Here is a 20,421-nt window from a genome sequence, read left to right on the forward strand (position 1 = left end):
ATCCCTTTAGCTAACCCTATTTATATGTTAGTCTTCTCTTCCTCTGCCACTTCCCTAGTGTATCTGGTGTCTTTCATCATCTATGAAGCAACAAAAGACTCTCCCTCAAAAACCCACCCCAAAGTTCCCCAGTGATCCCTTTTTAATTTTCAGTTTATAGAATTAAAATATCTTGTCCATCTCTTGCTACTTCTTTTTTGGTTGTTAACTGATATGGTTTGGATGTGCGTCCCCTCCAAATCTCATGTTGAAATGTGATCCCCAATGTTGGGGGTAGGGCCTGTTGGAGGGTGTTGGATTATGGGGGTGAATCTCTCATGAATGGCTGGGTGCCCTCTTTCAGAAAAGAGTCATAGTAAGTTTGCATGAGATCCAGTTGTTTAAAAGAGTGTGGCAGTTCCCCATCTCTCTTGCTCCTCTTTCACCATGTGATATACAGCCTCCCTCTTTGCTTTCTACCATGATTACAAGCTTCCAGAGGGCCCCACCAGAAGCAGATGCTGGCTCCATGCTTCTTGTACAGCCTGCAGAACTGTGAGCTAAATAAGCTTCTTTTCTTTATAAATTACCCAACCTCAGGTATTCCTTTATAGCAATGCAAATGGACTAGCACATTAAATTAGCATTAGAATTAGAATTAGAATATCTGAACTTAGAATGGAGCATGGAATATGTAGGATCAATAGGTTTGTGTTTTAAGTAGAAATAGGAGACAGGGATGGTCACCATCAAAGCGGGAAGTCAAAACATCACATCTGAAATCTTAAATTCACCTACAATTCCATACTCTTGGGCAGGTGATTTAACTTCTCTGAGCTTTAATTTATTCCTTTGTAAAATGTTAACAATCATGTCATTAAACTTGCTGGAGATAGCACACAAGAGAAATTTCTACACAAATGTTTGCCACTACTGAAGTTGTTACACAAATACCTAAAAGGAATCTACTCTGAGCGTTTTTAGATGCCACTGACTTACTGCAGTAGTCCTTGATGTTGTGATCTCATTGAATCCTATAAAAGAAAATATGTCCAGCCCATGTCACCTGATTTCTGTCCTTGGTTATGCAGACTAGTGAGACTGTAGTCTCTTCTTATGTTGTCCTCACCCAAGCTCTTGATATGACCTCAGTGGAAGCAGGATGTCTTCCCTGTAGGACAGGAAGATAGCAGACATGAGATCCTTGAGTCTCTCCCTTTTTCTTTGGTTTCAGTCTATTTATGTACTTACTATGTTTGAGTGCCTTCATCATCAGCCCTTGTTAGCCTAGAGGTTAAAGATTTACTCATGAGGGACAGATGAAGCTCGTAAGGAATTAGCTACATGTCCCCACTTGACCGGTCAGCTGGAGTCAAGATGATATGAAGACAATGACTCACCAGTAATAGGAAGCCCATTCTTCAGACTAAGCTTTTAACAGTGGAGCCTGCCAAGTGTGAACAATGATCAGACACGAGATGCTTCTTCTTGGAAGCCACTTGTCTTAAATAGAAAGAGCCTCGAGCTAAATCAAAGACCTAGTTTCTAGTTCCTGCTCTAACAATATCTCCCTGGGTAGCCTTCAGTAAGTTACCACCACTCTGAGCCTTCAAGTCCTTTAAACTGTGATATTGTAGGATGTTACATTAACTTTTTCCTACAGCCCTTGATAATGATCCTAAAGCACTTTGTGCCCCTCCACAGTTCTCTGCTATGAATGGGTTAAACTGTCAAAGCTAGAATATGAGGCCCCCAGGTGTGCCAGGCAGAGCTGACATGATGTATGGCTCTTATTCATAGTGTTAGGGGCACAAAGATAAACTAAAGAAATTTGAATACATATGGACTTTAGTTTACTATTTATGTTGGTATATAGAATAGATCTGTATATTAAAGTTTTCCAGACAGTGCAGATGGTAAATTATTCCCCCTCCCAACCCGCTTTTCTATTTCACTCTCAGCAGAGCAAGACCCAGGACATTTGAAAATTTATGTTAAGAATTTAGTTGATTAGTACTCTAAGGAAGCAGTATAAAAAGAGCATGGTGAGAAGATCAGAGTTTGGAGTCAGATCTAACAATTTGTCTCCATTCTCTTCTTATTGGCTGTGTGACCTTGGGAAGATAGCTTAACCTCTCTGACTCTTAGTTTTCCATTGAGAGAGTTGACAATCAATGTGGATGTTATTTAAAGCATTGCTTATTAAATCAAAGCATAACTGTAGCTTAAAAATGAATTATAGCTTCTCACAGAGACTCCCTTCCAGAGTACAGTATAGAAAGAAAAAAAAAAAGAGTAACTATACAGTGGAGAAACCTGACAAGCACTGCCTTGGCCAAATGACCAACGTTACTATCAACAACAGTAAATATTATTGATGGTGAGTACCCTGGATATTATGTGATGAGAATGGCACTTTACATCTGTGAGATCTTCCTTTTAAAAAAAAAACATAATCCCTGTCTAATCATGAGGAAAACATTGAATTCCAGTGGTGGGACATTCTACAAAATACCTGACCAGTATTCCGCAAAACTACCAGCCAACTATCTCAGCCAACGATAGCCTAAAGAGACATGAAGAGGGAATACGGACAAAACACAAGACATCCCAAATGATGGTAGAGTTAGAAATCGATCATTGGCATGAAAGAGGCAAACGTGAAATCAGCAGTGAATTCCAACAGTGTGTATGTGGGGAGGGTGAAGGTGTTACGTGGATTAGGTGACTGTATTAGTTTTCTAGATCTACTGCAAAAAATCACCACAAACTTGGTGGCTTAAAAATAACAGAAATATAGTCTTACAGCTCCAGAGGTCAGAAGTCCAAAATTAAATCAGCAGGGCTGCTCTCCTTCTGAAAGCTCTGGGGGAGAATCTTCCTTGCCTCTTCCAGCCTCTGCTGGCTGTCAGCGTCCCTTGACGTGGGCTGCCCACTCCATCTTTGCCACCATTTCCACATTACCTTCTTCTCCCTAAATGTCTCTGAGTTCTCTCTTCTTCTTATAAGGACACCTGTCATAGAATTCAGGACCCACCTAAATCCAGAATGATCTCACCTGGAGACCCTGAACTTAATTACACCTGCAGAGACCCTTTTTCCAAACAAAGCCACCTTTATAGGTTCCAGGGGTTAGAATTTGGACATGTCTTGTGGGAGAGGTCACTATTTAACCAACTACAGTGGCCACAATAAGACTTTCTGAGATGGGAACATTTATGTGGAAGAGTCTGCCTTGCAGAGAACAGGGAAAAAATGTTCCAGGGAAAGAGAACAACGTGGCCAAAGACTTTAAGAAAGAGCTCTGTGTGGCTGAGGAACTGAAAGGGCACAGCGAAGCCGGAGAAAGTGGAGGGGAAGAGAAGACCTTGGTGGGCCTGGTGGGAAGGTTCTGATCACAGATGGCCCAGCTGGGCTAGTAGGGCCTCAGAGTGACTCACCTGTGCCTGAAATCTCATTCTCAGCCTGGAGTTCTCCTTTTCACCTACTCACTGCTCTGGAAGCTTTATGCTCAGTGCATCACAATAGCTCCTGGGCCTTGGTAAGGGGACATTACACACTGCAGGAAAAAGCCTTTTGTTCTCGTCCATTTCAGTGTCATCCAGCTGACGTGGCGGCAGCTTTGTAGTGCCACAGTGAGCCTGGATCTCAATGCCAACTTCTAGTTTCGATGCAACATGTCCCATCAGGCCCCATTGTGAGCTGCTAGCTTATGTCCTTGAACAAGTCCTGCCCGGTTTTCTTTCAAGTCACTGAGGCAGCCGTAGTGTTGAGGCTTGAGCTCTGGCCTGAAGTCCAGGAAGCTGAGGTTGAATCCCATCTTGGATTCTTACTAGTCACGCAGACTTGGGAAAGTCAGCTTCTCATAGCTTCTGTTTTCTCGCCTGTAAAATGAAGATGAAAAACCTCAATCTCATAGCAAGGTCGTGAGACTCAAATAAGATGGTGCATTTGAAAATGTTTTGCAAATTATAAAGTGTTTTCTATGCAGAAAGAGGGGTGTTACCAATAGTACTGACACCCTGAGGGTCTCTAATCCTCTTTCCAGAGAAAGGGAATTCTCAGGATTCACTTTATCTCATCATAAACTCATAGACTCTGCACTGAAAGCTGTGTGCTACTGACTGTCATCCTCGAGGGGCTAATAAGCATCATTGCCCATGGAGGTACCACCATGCAGCAAGCTCCAAAAATGGAAATAAACAAAACTTAAATCCGCCTCTCTATAAAAAGCAACCTACCTTTGAAACTTGACCCTCTTGAAAACCTACTAAAATGAACATGGAAGGGAAAAGGAAGAACAAAATACCTAAGTAATTAATCAGCATTTTGTCCAACCCGATTTTGTTTTAAAGGACATTCATCAAGATCAACATACCTACCGAGGCAAACCCTGTGAGCCCTGTGACTGGCCATGTGGACTCGACATCCTCCTTGTCCGCCATCCACTCACTTGCAAACTGGTGTCAATGAAGGTAACATTTTGTGGTAATGGGAACCATATGGGCTGGTGACTGCTGTCAGTAAAAATAGCCCACATGGCCTGTGTGGCCAGACACAACGTCAAGCTAAGAGAAGGAGACACAAAGCTGTGTGAAGGGAAGAAAAAAAAAATGGTTTTAAAAGACTGGAGACAGAAGCCTGCCTGACTGTGAAGGAGGTTTCAGGGAGCTGAAACATGCAGCCAGACTGGGCTCATCAACAGCAGAGACATTTACATGAAACACCAGCCCTCCCCAGCCTGGCCTTCCACACTCTCATGCCCTACAAGAGAGGGGATAGAAACAGGATTCTATCTGGGAACAGAGCTGAGGCTCAGCACATGTACAGGAGGTCTCTCTGGGATGTGTGTAGAATCTTCTCCTACCTAACCAACTCAGCAGAGAGCAAGGAGGTAGGGCCAGAAATTTTAAACAACAACAACAACAAAAAAAAAAACCTAAGCATACATTTTAGGTTCCTTTAAAAATGTATTATGTTTTGTAGCATAATAGAAACAACATGAATTTGCAAATTGCCAGACCTGATTTGACTCTCACAATAAATATGCTATTGAATAAACACAAGCAAATTACTTAAACTCTAAGAGCTTCAGTTTATTCGTGTGCAAAATGGAGATAATGTAACCAATAGTTATTATGAGAAGTACATGAGCTGATGTTCCTTACACTTAATAGAATGTCCTATTCATTTATTCACTCATTCAACAAATATTTAACAAATGCCTACTAGGGCCAAGCACAGTTACAGAGGAATAAGTCAGTGCATAAAACAAAATGGCAGTTTTCATGGGGTTTATATTCTAGTTGGAAGTGGAACACGTAAAATGTCAGAAGATGAAAAGTGCTGTGGATAAAAATAAAGCAAGGAAGGGGGATGGGGAGGGTGGGAATTGGGGGTGCAATTTTAAGTGGGGTGGTCCAGGAAGTTGACATTTAGGCAAAGATTGAAGGAGGTGAGAGAACAGGACATGGAGGTAGGTGGGAGCAGAGGAAGCCACCAGAAGGAAAGTCCTGATAAGAACAGGGCAGAGTACTCAGGGGCACCAAAGGGACCAGTGAGGCTGGAGAGGAGGAAGCCAGAGGTCAGAGAGGCCACACAGGCCTGGGGGGGCTAGGGTAAGAACTTGGACTTGACTCAGTTCAAGTCAAAAGTCTTAGGAAGGTTTTGAACAGAGGAGTGACAGGATCAAACTAATTTTTTAAAAAACAGAATAGCACTGTTCAGAAGTTTCTACATGAGCAAGTGCAAAAGCAGAAACTAACTGGGTGCAGTGTCTCATGCCTGTAAGCCCAGCACTTTGGGAGACCGAGGTGGGCAGATCACCTGAGGTCGAGAGTTCAAGACCAGCCTGACCAACATGGAGAAACCCCGTCTCTACTAAAAATACAAAATTAGCCAGGCATGGTGGCACATGCCTGTAGTCCCAGCTACTCGGGAGGATGAGGCAGGAGAATCGCTTGAACCCGGGAGGTGGAGGTTGCAGTGGGCCGAGATCGTGCCATTGCACTCTAGCCTGGGCAACAAGAGCAAAACTCCAACTCAAAAAAAAAACAAAAACAAAAAACAGAGACTAGTCAGGAAGCTGTTGTAAGAATCCAGGTGAGAATAAATGGTGTCTTGGATTGGGGTGGTGATATCTGGAGATGGTAGGTAGTGGTGGGATTCTGGAACATGTTATGATCATAGGGAAGGCCTCCAGAATTTGCTGATAGCTTGAATGGGGGTTAGAAAGGGGAGGGGGTCAAGAAAGACCCCAAGGTTTTTGAGCCTAAGCAACTGAAAAAAGTTGCTATTCACAGAAAGGAGGGTAATTGTAAGTGAAGCAGGTTGGAAAGAGGAGACTGGAAACACATGTTGCACACGATAAGTTTGAGATGCTCATTGGACATTCAAACGGAGACATAGAGTTTCCAGAGAGATGAGAATCATTCATGATTCATGATGTTCACATACAAATAGTATCTGAGATCATGAAACACCATGGGATCACCATGGGAGCGAGTGAAGATAGAGAAGAAAAGTAGAGATGTTTTTCCATGGGGCATCAGTAAAGATTTACAGACTTTAAGTAGCCTTTTACACGACATTTTCCAAATTCATCAGCTACATCAAGAATAAATATACTGAATATATAAGCCGTCCATATAATGTGGACATGAAATTCTATAAAATAGATGGTGCTGTTATTACTTTACATACAAGGAAATTAAGAACCAGACAAGTGAACTAATTTGCTCACTGTCAAATAGCTAATGAAAAACAAAACAGGAATTTCAACCCAGGCATCCTCACCCCAGTTCTGATGTTCTTTCCACTACAGCCATCTGCCCACTACTGCACTTCCTTATTATCTAAGGTAGAAATGCATCTTTTGACCTCAGCCTATTTGTGGTACGTCTCCAAGTTTGAAATAAAAACCAGGTCATTTTCGTAGTCAAGTACTCTTGTTTTCTAAGCTGAAAATGTTGCCAGCCTAGAAAATAAAAAAATATATATTTTTAAAATTGTCTTTGGCAAAGTTTAATTTAGAGAGAGAGAGAGGAAAAGAAAGAGGTAATGAAAAAAAAATTGTGCCTTCACTTTTCCCATAGGTACTCCCTGTCTCCTGGACTCTAAATCATCTTCTCTGTTTTTGGAGGAGGTAGATATAAGGCAGATACAATCTTCCTTGTCTTAGAAATCCAGCACAAGGGATAGAAAAAATAAAATGATCTATGTGGGGTTACCACGTGATTTGTGTATGTGACTTGGAAAAGGTCCTAGCTGTCTTGCATCACTCTCTTTCCCTATGGCCTATGTAAGACTGCTTGTACAATGTATATAGAAACTGGTAAAAATAAAATAATATCTGATAATTCGCAAAGCACTTTTTATCCAGTACTGATGCAAAAACACTTTTTGAAATAGCTACTATGCATGCTAGCATCCATTTTATAGATGAGTAAACCACGGCTTGGAGAGATTAAATAATTTGGCAAAGGTTAACATAAGACAAAAAACTGCAATTTTATAAAAGGCTATTATAATCACTAAAAAATAAATATAAATACACTTGGTACCTACAGGACCTACAAAATCAAACCCAGTTCTGTTTTGGCACTACCATTTTCTGCAGTACGGTTTAAAGTCTTACCTGTATCTGTCTTCTGTCTTTCCTGTTTGGGTAACATTGCTCCTTCTTGAGAAACACCAAATATGGTTCCTGTCAAAGGAATGGTTTGAGTCTTGTCCATCCTAGTAACTCCAATGCCTTTCCAGTTTCTTGGTGAAGTGCAGGGCATGATAAATGTTGGCTGGGCTGTGCTGAGCCAGAGTTGGTGAGCTGAAGAGGAGGAGGAGTTAAGTTTGTAACAGCAGGTTGGGTGAAGACCATGAAGAACTCTGGATGCTGAGCTAAGCTATTTATATTTCCATCTATAGTTAATAGGTTGCCAGGGTTACTGCCTTGTCTGGTCCCCAGGTTCTGCATCTGCATGTGGGTTGTCCTACAGAAAGAAAAAGCTTGCTTAGCAAATAAAATGAGGACAAACATGTCTTCATTGCAGGCCTTAGAAAAACCCATGCCAACACTTATTATTTTTCAGATTTGAAAACCTGATTTTATTTTTTTCTTCCCACCCACACCTCAAGTCTTGTTATGGCTTCGGCCAAAGAAAACCAACTTTGACAGGGCCATTTCAGGCTTGTCCTGAGCCCAAAGTAGGGAGACAGGAAGTAGGAGGTGACATTTGATTTTTTTTTTTTTTTGAGGTTTCCTGCTCAAATTTAAGACCAAGAAATTTTGTGTGGGTTGTTTCAGTCAGATGAACTAGAGAGAAGTGTTCCATTTCATATTTATTAGCTATGCTAGAACCAAAAGGAAGAGAGAAAATCATTAGTTCCTATTCTTATGCAGCTGTTTGTCTAATGGGAAGAGAAGAAAGAAATTCACAGACAAGTGCAAAATAAGGCAGAACGTGATGCTAAGTGATGGCAATGTGCTATGTGGATTTACAGATCATACTCAGTTGGGGAGAGAGAGCAGAGAAGGCCTCTTTTGACAGTGACATTTGAAATTGATCTACAGGCATACATGGGTTGGGAGGAGAACATTCTAGTTGGAAGGAACAGAGCCGGTTAAGGGGAGGCAGGAGTACTCAGGTTAAGGAAGCAGATTTAGGGAGCAGTGGTTATTTATATTTGGCATGAGCTATTTAGGGAGTCTAGTGACATTTTATGAGCCCTATATTGAGGGAAATGAAACCTGTTTAATTCTGAATACACTGGGTGTGGTGGTCAGGGCCAACACTTATATCTGAAAACACGTCAACAGAAAGAGATAGAAATCAAGTACAGATGTGATCTCCAATAAATTAATAGAATGGAGGAGATAATACAACGATAGCATGAGAATTAATTTGCATATCACCCCTGTACAATAGATACCTTACAAGGGCTATCAGAAATGACTGATGCAGGGCTGTGGAACCTTGGATAATAGAGAGATGATTATGCCATAGAAAACTCAAAGAAAACTTGGAAGAGGGACAGCTGGATGGGTAGAGTTCACATTTATAAGAAGAGGGCTCTGAGACTATTCCAGATTGGGGAAAAAAACCATAATAAACTTGGGCAAGAAAACATCAGGAATATTTAGAAAAACTTGCATAAGTTTGACTAGCAGCGATTCTTAAAGTGGGGTGCAGGGATCCCTGAAAAGGTCAGTGGATAGAATTCAGAGATGGTAAATTAAAAAGAAAACAAAATCCTCACTGAATTCACACTGAAATCTAGCATTTTCTTCAAAGTATGCAATGCAGACAACAAACCACAGTAGTATTAATGGCACCTTGACCTTGTATCAGTAGAAATCACAGATATTTTTATAACACATCACTTTTGTTGAAGATATCTTAGAACAGCACTTACACTCATTATAACTTCAAAATTCCAATGGCATCAGACCTGATGCTAGAGCTTGTTTTTCGATGTGTTACTAAAGAAGCATGTGAATAACCCTATCACACTTTCAGTTATTTTGATAACCATATCTTAACATCATTGTTTTCCTTTGCAATACTATGTATTTTTTTTTAATGATTTCAAGTCCTTACTTTCAGAAGAGGTTCATACTTTTTCCAGGCTGCCAGGGATGTCCTGGGCACAGAGTTTAAGGACCCAAGGGATTCTGAAAAAGAAGACAAATAAGGTTCTAATGGCAGGTGGAAATAAGATCACAAAGAGACTTGAATGCCAAGCTAAGCTGTTTGATATAAATATATAATTACCAGACAGCCAGCACCAATGGCTTGTCTAGACATCAAATTATTTTAGCCCTGGTCTCATCCTCAAAGTGTGATGCCAGGGATCGTCCTTTTATATACCCCCTAGTTTACTTAGCCTGTTACTAGACACAGAGTTCAATTCAACATAGGTCTCTGAAGAACTAAGACTGCCCTCCCAAGCTACATTGGTGAATCTGCCTCTTTACATTAGGGGTATAATTAATAAATTCTTCTTAAATTTTTCTTCAAGTTTTTTTTGTTTTTGTTTTTGTTTTTGTATTTCATGGGCCAGGGAAGTTTTCTTTAAAAGAGGAAAGCAATCCTGAGTCTAACTTTTTATTACTTTATTCCAAGTAGTATAATTTTAAAAATAATAAAATCTGGTTCCATCAATTGTCATAATCACTTCATAAAAGAATGATAATTTTAACAGCCTACCCCTCAAAAACAAAAGGCATAACCTGAGAAAGAAAAAAATTATATCTTGGCAATCTAACACTCTTTTTAAAAGATAGGCTTTTTACATTTTAAAATTAAAAATACAATGTAAAATGCTATTTTATGAGTTATGCTGTAGATAATATTTTTCTTGACAGAGGTTGTCAGCTGGGAGAGTACCTATGCAATATAGTAAAATAGAGTGAACTTGAGTCTCCAAATAGTTTGGTTGCTTCATTTTTAATACTGTCATCAAAAATCAAATTTCAAAGACATTTATAGATAAAAATGAAAAGCATACACTGTCACGACTTCCTTGAATTCATAATATTCTGGGCACTTCAGAGAAGTGGATGAGTAACCCCACCATATCTCTAGCAGCGTTCTTCCCTTTCTTGGCCCAAAGCTGAAAAGAGAGTTCACTAAGGTAGCCCAGGAGTCTGGCTGGAGAGGGTGGCAGGAAAGGACATGCCAGTGTTTTTTTCTATGTGGCTATTCACAGCAAGAAGCAATTTTTCTCCCTAGTATCCCAACATAGAACAGTCAGGAAGTTATCTGACTGGGATGTCATGGATTTGACTCCAACATAGGCCAGTACCTCTCCAAGACCGTATATTTGAGAACCACTAATCTGGTCCAGCCCTCTCATTTTGCAAATGAAGAAACTCAGAGGCCCAGAGACCAACCTATCCTGAAGGAAAGTGGATTAAGGGAACCCCAGCCAGAACTGTGGAAATCTGTCTCATCTTTTTTGCTGCCAAGATAGCTTTGTCTTTTTGCCCTAATTCAGGTACTGTGGGCAACTTCCTGGTACCCGAGGATTTATGCCCACTGTTGGGTGTCATTCTGGTTAAGTGGATGACTGTCTCTCGAATCTGATTAATGCCCCAAGTATACTAAAGCTGTGTCTTTTCTTGAGCTTGAAATTTTTCACACACACACACACACACACACACACACACACACACACACACACTCATAGAGAGAAAAATCAGCCTTTCCTGAACCCACCTGAAGACTGAAGGCCTGACCCTAAATCCAAGTCCACAGGTCCTGTGACCCTGCTGCCTATTTATAGATGTCTCTGGGTTTGTCTGGATATTAACAGTAAGCACCTTTTTTAAATACAAGCTTCAGGCCAAGCTCTGTGCTCATCATTCTACATTCATGATCTCATTCATTATTACTCACAAGGTCCTATGAGATTGAAATTATAGCATCCGTTTTATAAATAAGGAAAATGATGCCTAGCAAGCCTCCATGACTTTCCCAGAGGCACACAAGAGTTTATGCGTAAGTCCTTCTGCAAGGTCCTGGGGCTTCCTAGGCTGATATTCCATGTTGTCCAAGACCTGGCACAGGCCTGGCATGTGGTAGGTGCACTGAGAGAACTGCCTGGATAAAGAGATTCATAAGCATCTTCCTCTTTCATCTGAAGATGCTGTCCCTCCAGCACCACTCCATCTCCAACATGACTCACAAAATGTCCCATTAAACCATCTCCAAGGTAATTCATAAAATGTCCCATTAAATGTATGCAATGACTAGGAATATAATTGCCACACAGACTCAGAGTATGCTAGTTTGTCACTTTTTTTTTTTGAGACAGTATCACTCTGTCACCCAGGCTGGAGTGCAGTGGCGCGATCTCTGCTCGCTGCAACCTCTGCTGCCGGGTTCAAGCGATTCTCCGCCTCAGCCTCCAGAGTAGCTGGGATTGCAGGTGCCTGCCACTGTGCCTGGCTAATTTTTGTAGTTTTAGTAGAGACGGTATTTTCACCATCTTGGCCAGGCTCGGTGGCTCACGCCTGTAATCCCAGCACTTTGGGAGGTCAAGGTGGGTGGATCATGAGGTCAGGAGTTCAAGACACTTTTAATTTAAATACTTGGTGCAAGTTTGGCTTGAGGCCTGGTGAAGTCTTTAATCTCTCTTATGGCCAGAGGCCAAGCCAGGCTCCCTTCTCCTATTCTCAAGCAATTGATTATTTGGAAGAAAGTGCTGGTCCAATGTGAACCCTTGCTGCACTTCATCTTGCAGTGTTTGGTTCACGGTTCCAGACAACTGAGATCATTTAAAAGTTTGATTTTGACATCAATCATATTTTCTATCCCTCCCAGCTATGCGTCAACCACAGATGTGATAAGCGGACTTTATACGTCTTTGTCTAAATAATTGGTACCAAATATTAAACAGGGCTAAGGACATTTTTTGGGGACATACCTCTGCCATGATTCCAGGGCATTTGCTTGGGCCTTCATTTCAGCATTTGTCCCTTGACATTATCAATTTTTTAAATTTTATCTTGTATCCAAGCTCTTCAAGAGCTGAACATTGATATTATGCTTCTTTTAGTCCTCATTGGGCACCATGCTGGGTATTGGAGAAAAACTCAGTCAATGTTGGCTGAATGGTGTGACAGACAGAGCCACTGATTTGGTGTCAGAAGATACAGGTTCAGGTAACAGATAACCCCCTTCCTGCACACAAGTTGTTTATCCTCCCAGGGCCTCAGTTTCTCTGTTCAAAAAATGGGGATAAGGATGTCTGCAGACAACTTCATTAGGGTGTTGCAGAGCACAAATAAAGTAATGGATACAAATGTGCTTGTTCACTCACCCCTATTCATTCTTTCATGTACACATTTCTTCAATCTGAAATATTTATTCTCTTCTCTTTCCCAACAATACCACCCTCTCCATGTTTTCCTTCCTCTGCCTCTCTGAGAATCCTTCCCTGACTCCCTGAGTAAGCCACCACCATCTCCTCTGAGCTTCCATAGCACTTTGCAGATATTGAATTGTCCCATATGTTTTCAATTGTCTGATTTCTTGTTCATTTTCCCCCGCCATGAGATGGTCCTGGAAATCCAGAGCCATATCTTAGGTATCTCTATCTCTGGCACCAGCACAGGGAGACAGAGGACACTCAATAACAGGTTTATGGAACTAATATGAAAATATTAATATGCAAAGCTGGTTCTGTTCTTGCCTTAATGATGGTTGCATGGAGTGGTGTAGCTACAAAGGTCTTTGCTCAGGACACTGCCAAGTGTCACCATGAGCACAGCCCTACTGGGCCTGGATAGTTTTTGCTTGTCCTAGGGGACAAACAAAGGTAGTTATGATGGACAAAGCTGCCCCCAAAGCTCTATGATAACAGGTATCATACCTCTTATTACCATCATGTCAGGCTGGGTTCCTCAGCAATCAGACTCTGGCATGGAAATCTGCACACAAGAAGTTTACTGGGGGGGGGTGGGGGCGGTCTTTGGGAGCAACTCCAATGGGAAGGTGGGAGGAACAGGATTGGGCAGATAGAGAATTCCAGCTGCAACGCACTGGCCACAAATAACTCAGCTGGTCCTGTAGAGAGGTCTAGAGCTGGGGACGGCCCTTCAGAGCTGCTCCAAATTAAGACAAGAGAGTCAAGCTTCTACCAACACCTTCCCAACAGCCTGTCTTCGAGGAAGGCTGCCCACATAGAGAGGTAAAACCTTGAGCTAGGTGTTCTCTTCCACTGAGGACATTTCCAGAGAGGAACCCAGCTGAGAACCACCACCATTTGCAGCTGCTGGAGATATGAGCACTGAAGTACTGAAATGGGGAGTGCCTATTCCATTGCTTGTGCCTAATGGTACCTGGCTCATTGCAGTCCTTCAACTAGTACTTCTTGTGTGAATGAAGGACTCTGTGGTCAACCTCAGATAGAATCCTGTAGGTTCTCTGTGGGACTTCTAACACTGATTCAGTCTAGGAACGTTTCAAGTGTGCAACCTCCCTGCCAGGGCTCAGGGAAAAGGAAAACAAGTACCCTTCCCTTGAGAACAGAGGCACCCACACAAAGAGCCAATCTTACCCAAGGTGAGGATTTTACATGGGCAAGCTCAGAGCATGGAAAAGACAGACAGGTTCTTGAAGGTGTCTTTGAAGCTGAGGCCTGAAAGACAAGAAATAGGTAGATCCTGGGAAAATACGCAATGTAGGCCAGCAAGGCTGGCATGAGAGACCATCACATGGACACTAAGGTGATGTAGGTCAGGTCAGGTTCTCAGGGCCTTAAGTGCCAGAAGACAGAGCCTAGACCAGATCCTGATATTGGCAAGGAGACCGTGATAAGGTTTTCAGCAGAAAAGTGACAGGCCAGGTTTTCCTTCTAGGAAGAATATAGGGTTTATTTCCTTATTGTGTCCCTTTTCCATTTGGGGTTCTGTGGGGAAGGACCAGCCACCCAAGCACATGCCATACCCATGGCCTCCACCCAGAGCACAGCATGAACTCTCCCCACTGCCAGGTCCTCTGAGAAGCTGAAGGAACTGCTGTCTCTCAGGAGGAAGGGTACACTCTTTCCTTGACACCCAGGGCAGTGAGTTCCTGAGGGTGTGACCCCAGTGAAAGGGAACCCAGAGAACAATGCTGTAAACACAGAGAAATCAAGGCAACCCTTTACATATTACATAGTGGGAAGAGCACTGCCCAAGGAGTCCACTTGGCCTGGCTTGCAGTCCACTCTCAGCCACCTGCTGAATTTGTGGTATGGGCAAATCACTAACCCACATGTGTAAAATAAGTATGAGAATTAAACCACTCCAGTGATGAGGACGCACAAATTAACCCAATAATGAGACACAGTTTTATGCTTATCAGATTGACAAATATTTTTTTGAAAAATAATGTTCAGTACTAATGAAGATGGGTAATACAGGTTGGTTCATTCACTGTGAGTAGGAATGGTCATTTGGAATAAATAATTTCAGGAAACTTCAAGTTTTAAAATGTGCATATCTTTTGACCTGGAAATTTTGCTTCTAGGAATTTAGTCTAAGGAAGTAATTAGAAACACATGGGGGAAACACATGTTAAAGTATATTCAGGAAGGCATTATTTATGAGTGCAAAAACTGGAAATAACTTAATGTCCATCAATATATATCAGTAGATAATAGTATTACTAAAGTATAGCACACCTTTACATTGGAATATTATGCAGCAACGAAAATTGGGCTTGCAATTGGATTAACACAGAAAATGCTTGGCCGGGCGCGGTGGCTCACGCTTGTAATCCCAGCACTTTGGGAGGCCGAGGCGGGTGGATCACGAGGTCAAGAGATTGAGACCACGGTGAAACCCCGTCTCTACTAAAAAAAAAATACAAAAAATTAGCCGGGCGTGGTGGCGGGCGCCTGTAGTCCCAGCTACTCCCAGAGGCTGAGGCAGGAGAATGGCGTGAACCGGGGAGGCGGAGCTTCCAGTGAGCCGAGATTGCGCCCCTGCACTCCAGCCTGGGCGACAGAGCGAGACTCCGTCTCAAAAAAAAACAAAAAAAAAAGAAAATGCTTATAATCTAATGCTAAAACAGAAACAGGAATATAAAGCACTTGTATTTCAATCCAAATTTTGTAACTATAGAAAATGCTAAAACATATAACATGTTATTATGTAATTGGATTTGAAACATAATTTTGTATTTTTTCACTTGCTAGCTGCTATAAGCAACTGGTTTATCAACATATTAACAGTAATTATCAATCAGGGTATTAGGGCAATTCTAATTTTCTACTACTTTTTAAAAAGTATTTCAAGCATTCTACAATGATTGTTTCTATAATATCTATAATCAGTAAAACAAACGCACAGTTTTGAATAATGATAATGTGTGCCTCTCAGGACTGCTGTAATAACTAACAAGACGACGCACATGAAGGAGCCCTGTAAAGAGTAAACCCCTACATGTACATGAGGATCCATTTCTTCCTGAAACTCTGCATCTCTCTTTACTACAGCATCTCAAAGTAAGGGAAGTAATTCATCCCAAGGCCCTGGTACCCTGGCAAGGTCCTGGCAGGCAATTGGTGACTTCCTTGCAGGGTGACATCACAGCAATCTCCCAAGGATGCCTGTTAGGTCTCTGCCTCATCCTTCCTGTTTCTTCAGCCCTGCTGTCCTGTCCTGGTCAGGCACTGATCACTTCCCACCTGAATGACCATATCAGCTCTATTCCTGGTCTTTCTGTCTCCTGGATCCCAGTCTCTTTCATCCACCACGCTGCAGCAAAGGACACTGTTCTGCTGTGTACCTCTGACTACATCACTCCAATGTGGTTGCCACAGGAGACAGTTTGAGCTTGGTGTAGAGTACAAAGCCATGCATGATCTAAACTCCATCTAATTCGCCGAGGACATCTCCTGCTTCTCCTTCACATCTGGAAACACAACCGTGGCCCCAGCCAAATTATGTCACGTTAATTCCCTAAACACTCCATTCTTTTTTTTAGGCCTCCATCTTCCTGTGTTCACCCAGCAAACTCCTCGTCAGCCTTTCTAGGCATTCTCTATGGAGCTGACTTCTCTCCACCTCCCATCTCATACCCAGTGATGTATTATTTTGTGACACAGACAATATTTCTAATGCAGGATCATTATTTTTAAAAAATTAATTAAATTCTATGTTTTATTTGGAATTTATGAGTTTTTCATCAATGTTCTCTTTTGGTTCCAAGATCCAATCTAGGTTCCACATAGCATTTAGGAGTGCTTTACTTTTATCAACTTATTTCATCCTCACAGTAACCTATGAGGCAGACACCATCATTTTCTCCTTTTCACAGATGAGGAGACCGAGACACAGAGAAGCTAAGCAATTGGTTAAAGTCACACAGTAAGTGGGAAAACTAGAATCTGAACCCAGCAGCCTGGCTCCAGAGCTTTTGTTCTTAATTCTTAAGCTGTACTGCTTTTCACACACACAAAAGTACCTGACATTCTAATACACCACTCTAATTTTATTTTTATTTCTTTTTCTTTATCTTATTCCAATAAAAATTCAGTGACCTTTCTACAAGAATTTCTCCCCAAACCTTAAGGAGTGCATAGTACATACAAGTGTTAAAATGAGAAGTTGGACCAATTGCCTGAGAACAGTTTGAGACCATATCACATCTTAGGTTATTATTATATTTGGTTTCTACTAAAATGAATTCATTATTGTGTTTACTCTATTACAATATCTAAGAATTACAGTTATAGGGCTTTAAAAATTAATACATCATAGGTATACATATTTTGGGGATACATGTGATATATCGATACATGTATCCAATGTTTAACAGTCAAATCAAGGTAACTGGGATATCCATCACCTTAAACATCTATCTTTTCTTTGTGTTGGGAACATTACAATTCTTCTCTCTTAGCTATTTTGAAATATACAATAAATTATTGTTAACTTTAATTTTTCCTATTGTATTATCAAATACTAGAACTTATTCCTTCTATCTAATGTATTTTGTACCCCTTAGCCAACTTCAAGTACAGTCTTCACACCTCTGTCTTCTCCATTGAACAAGCTCCTTGGGAAGATGTCTTACTCACCTTTGAAACCTTGCCACTTCTTATGTGCCCAACAGTCCAGGGATTTCGTAACATTTTCTTCAATGAATTGTGCCAGAATTTCCCCCCATGGCATATAACAAATCATACCTATATTTGCTCTGGCTGCTCTGTAATGTTGACTTGACAAAGTCCCCAAGCATCCAAGCGATCTCTCAAAGTTGTCATCTGGAGGACCAGGGAGCTTTTGGGGGAAAGCAGAGTCCCTCAATTACCAATTCTGACAACTTTCATTTGAGCCTGGGGCTCCCCATGCAAACAGACAGTTGGCATGTGATCGGAGAAGAAATAAAAGTATGTTTCTATTAAAACCATGTTCCTTCAGTTGTCACTCTGAATTTATATTCCTCTGGCCCTTGCCAAGTTGGCTGTAGGCTCCACTCTGTCCTGAAATTAGAGCATTCTTCTCATAGCCCCCAGGAGATGCCTACAATGCTTGGAGATTGAAAACAGAACCTGAAACATGGATTTGGGAATTTGTGGAGTCCAAAGAATCACTGATCTATATAACCCGCCCCAGATACCCAAGCTTCCCTTTCTACCTCTGATTAGAGCTTTGTTAGAACGGAAAAGTTCGCTGCTTAAACGATAGTCCCACTACCCAAGAGGATAGGTAGAAAATCTAGCCACTACCTATCCTTGGGGGAATCAGACAGCTTGGGGTAAACCAAACCCACAGCCAGTGGGTTTGGTCTTTGGGCAGAACCAACTACAGGGTATGTGTGCACTTAAATGTTGAATTTAGTAAAAACGAGCAATTACTGGGCACCTACTATTTGCAAGCCCTCTTGATGGGTCTGGTGAAGGATGAAGGGTTGAGCAAGAAGGTCATTGCCTTTAAACTGCTCATTTCTATTGGAGAAAAAGGATTTGGATCTAAATGGCCCTGCCTGATAGGAGAATGGGATAAGTATTTGGAGCCTTAGAAAGTGCTATGTACGTGTCTATGGACAGTGTGGGGTGGTAGAAGGAGCACAGGTTTGGCAGCTAAACAGATTCAGGTTCAAATGCAAGTTTAGCCAGTTGCCTTAGACGAAGTACTGCACGTTTTAGAGCCTCAGTTTCCTCAACTGTGGGAAAGGGGTTCCAACAGCCCAGTTCACACAGGAGTTAGATGGAGATGAGATGAGATCCAGGGTGTGTGCTCCTAGCCTGCAGTAGCTCTAGCTCCTCTCCCTTTCACTGTTGATCAGTTGACACTGATGACATTGCCAATAACCCCAGGCAAACACTCACAGAGCCCAAGAGGAAGTGTCAGGAAGGGAGGCCAGAGCCTGCCGAGGGGAAAGCCTTTGCCTCATTCTTTCAGCTTTTAGAGGCTTCTCTTCCTGTCCAGTGACCTTGAGACCGCGTGTTCTTGGACTCAGCAAATTCTCTGTCAGTTCATTTGGATTAAAATTTCTGTTAGCCTGAGAAGTTGAGCTGGGTTCACTCAGAGTGGGAACTGAGAAGGACTGCTGTCGTGAGGGCTTTGCTATTGAGGCCCCCCTGCTCCTTGCCAGACCACAGAGTGTGCAAGAAGAAGAAAATGAACAAGCCGGTTAAAAGGTGGCTTTTTTCACAGAGGGGCTGCTGCCCTGGCCTGTGGTCTTGATCGATGCAGTCAGGCTTAGGGGAATCTCGGCTCAGACTTCAGAGAGAAGCACACGCAGCAGCTGGTCCATGTCTCTGCGTCTTCTTTCATTTCATATGTAAAGGAAAGCAAATTTCCAAATCTCTCTGTAAAGAGGGAAAATGGGCCTCTTTTCCTTTTACGGCACTTCTTACCCCAGATTTGACTAAGCATAAATAGTGTACTATTATCTTCTTACAGTCAGGCATGAGGAGTTTAAACAGCATAACAGACTGACTCTCAGAAGACTAGAAAGTCCATGTTGGCTTAATATCTAAGGGCTGGGAGGCTTTGAAATAGCTCTTTAAATGTCTCATGACTCAGTGTCATCATCTTTCAACTGGGCACAATAATATCTACCCCCCACCCAGGGTTAGTTGTAGACTATATAAGTTAGGGTTTACAAGGAAACTGTCACATAGCAGACCCTCAATAAACGTTAGCTCCTCTCACAACTCCTACCCCATGAGACATTGAGCAAATCATTTAATGAGTGTTAGAATTTCTCTGTTGCAAAATTAAGCCGATTTGCCTTGCTCCTTCTACCTCTCAAGGCTGATTTGAGAGGTTAAAGCGATAGTGGAATGAATGTACTTTGTAAATGGAAAGCACTAAGGCAAAATCACATTTATTGGGAGAGCTCTTTTAACCATGTGGGAATGACTCAGGAGAGGAGAGGACAGAGCGCGTCCTTATTAAAGACTCACCCCCCTTCAATCACCCCTTAGATTTGAGGCCACTTTAGAAAGTCCCACCTTTGCTTGGACTTCTAAACTAATCAATTACTATCAAAGAGCTGGAGAAAAGATTCAGTTGCTGTTGAAGTCAAAACCATGTTGGCTACAGGGCCAGTCTTCAACCCTTTAAATGCCATAAAGCCTCAAAGAAATAAAAACTGGCAAAGCCTGACGCCAGCTACGTGATTAACTGGACAAAGCCTATGCACTGTAAGCCATGAGATCAAAGAGAATATTCTTTGCAACACATAAACCCTCTTAGAGAATTGGAACATGATTCATCCTAACAAGCCACTTAGGGGTCAGGTAAGCAGACCATCCCCTGCCTGAGGAAGTCCTAGACAGGAGAGTGATGGAGTCACACTTAAGGACCTTCATATTCAGAGGCAAGATGTTCATGACCCGAGACCAGAGTCCAAACAGCTAACTTCCTGAGAAAATCCTCCATGCATTTACAAAGTAGTGAGATCCTTGAGGTTAAAGATGCCTCTGACTCAGCTGACA

This window comes from Nomascus leucogenys, chromosome 1a, assembly GCF_006542625.1.
Source record: "Nomascus leucogenys isolate Asia chromosome 1a, Asia_NLE_v1, whole genome shotgun sequence".
In the NCBI taxonomy this organism is placed as follows: Eukaryota; Metazoa; Chordata; class Mammalia; order Primates; family Hylobatidae; genus Nomascus; species Nomascus leucogenys.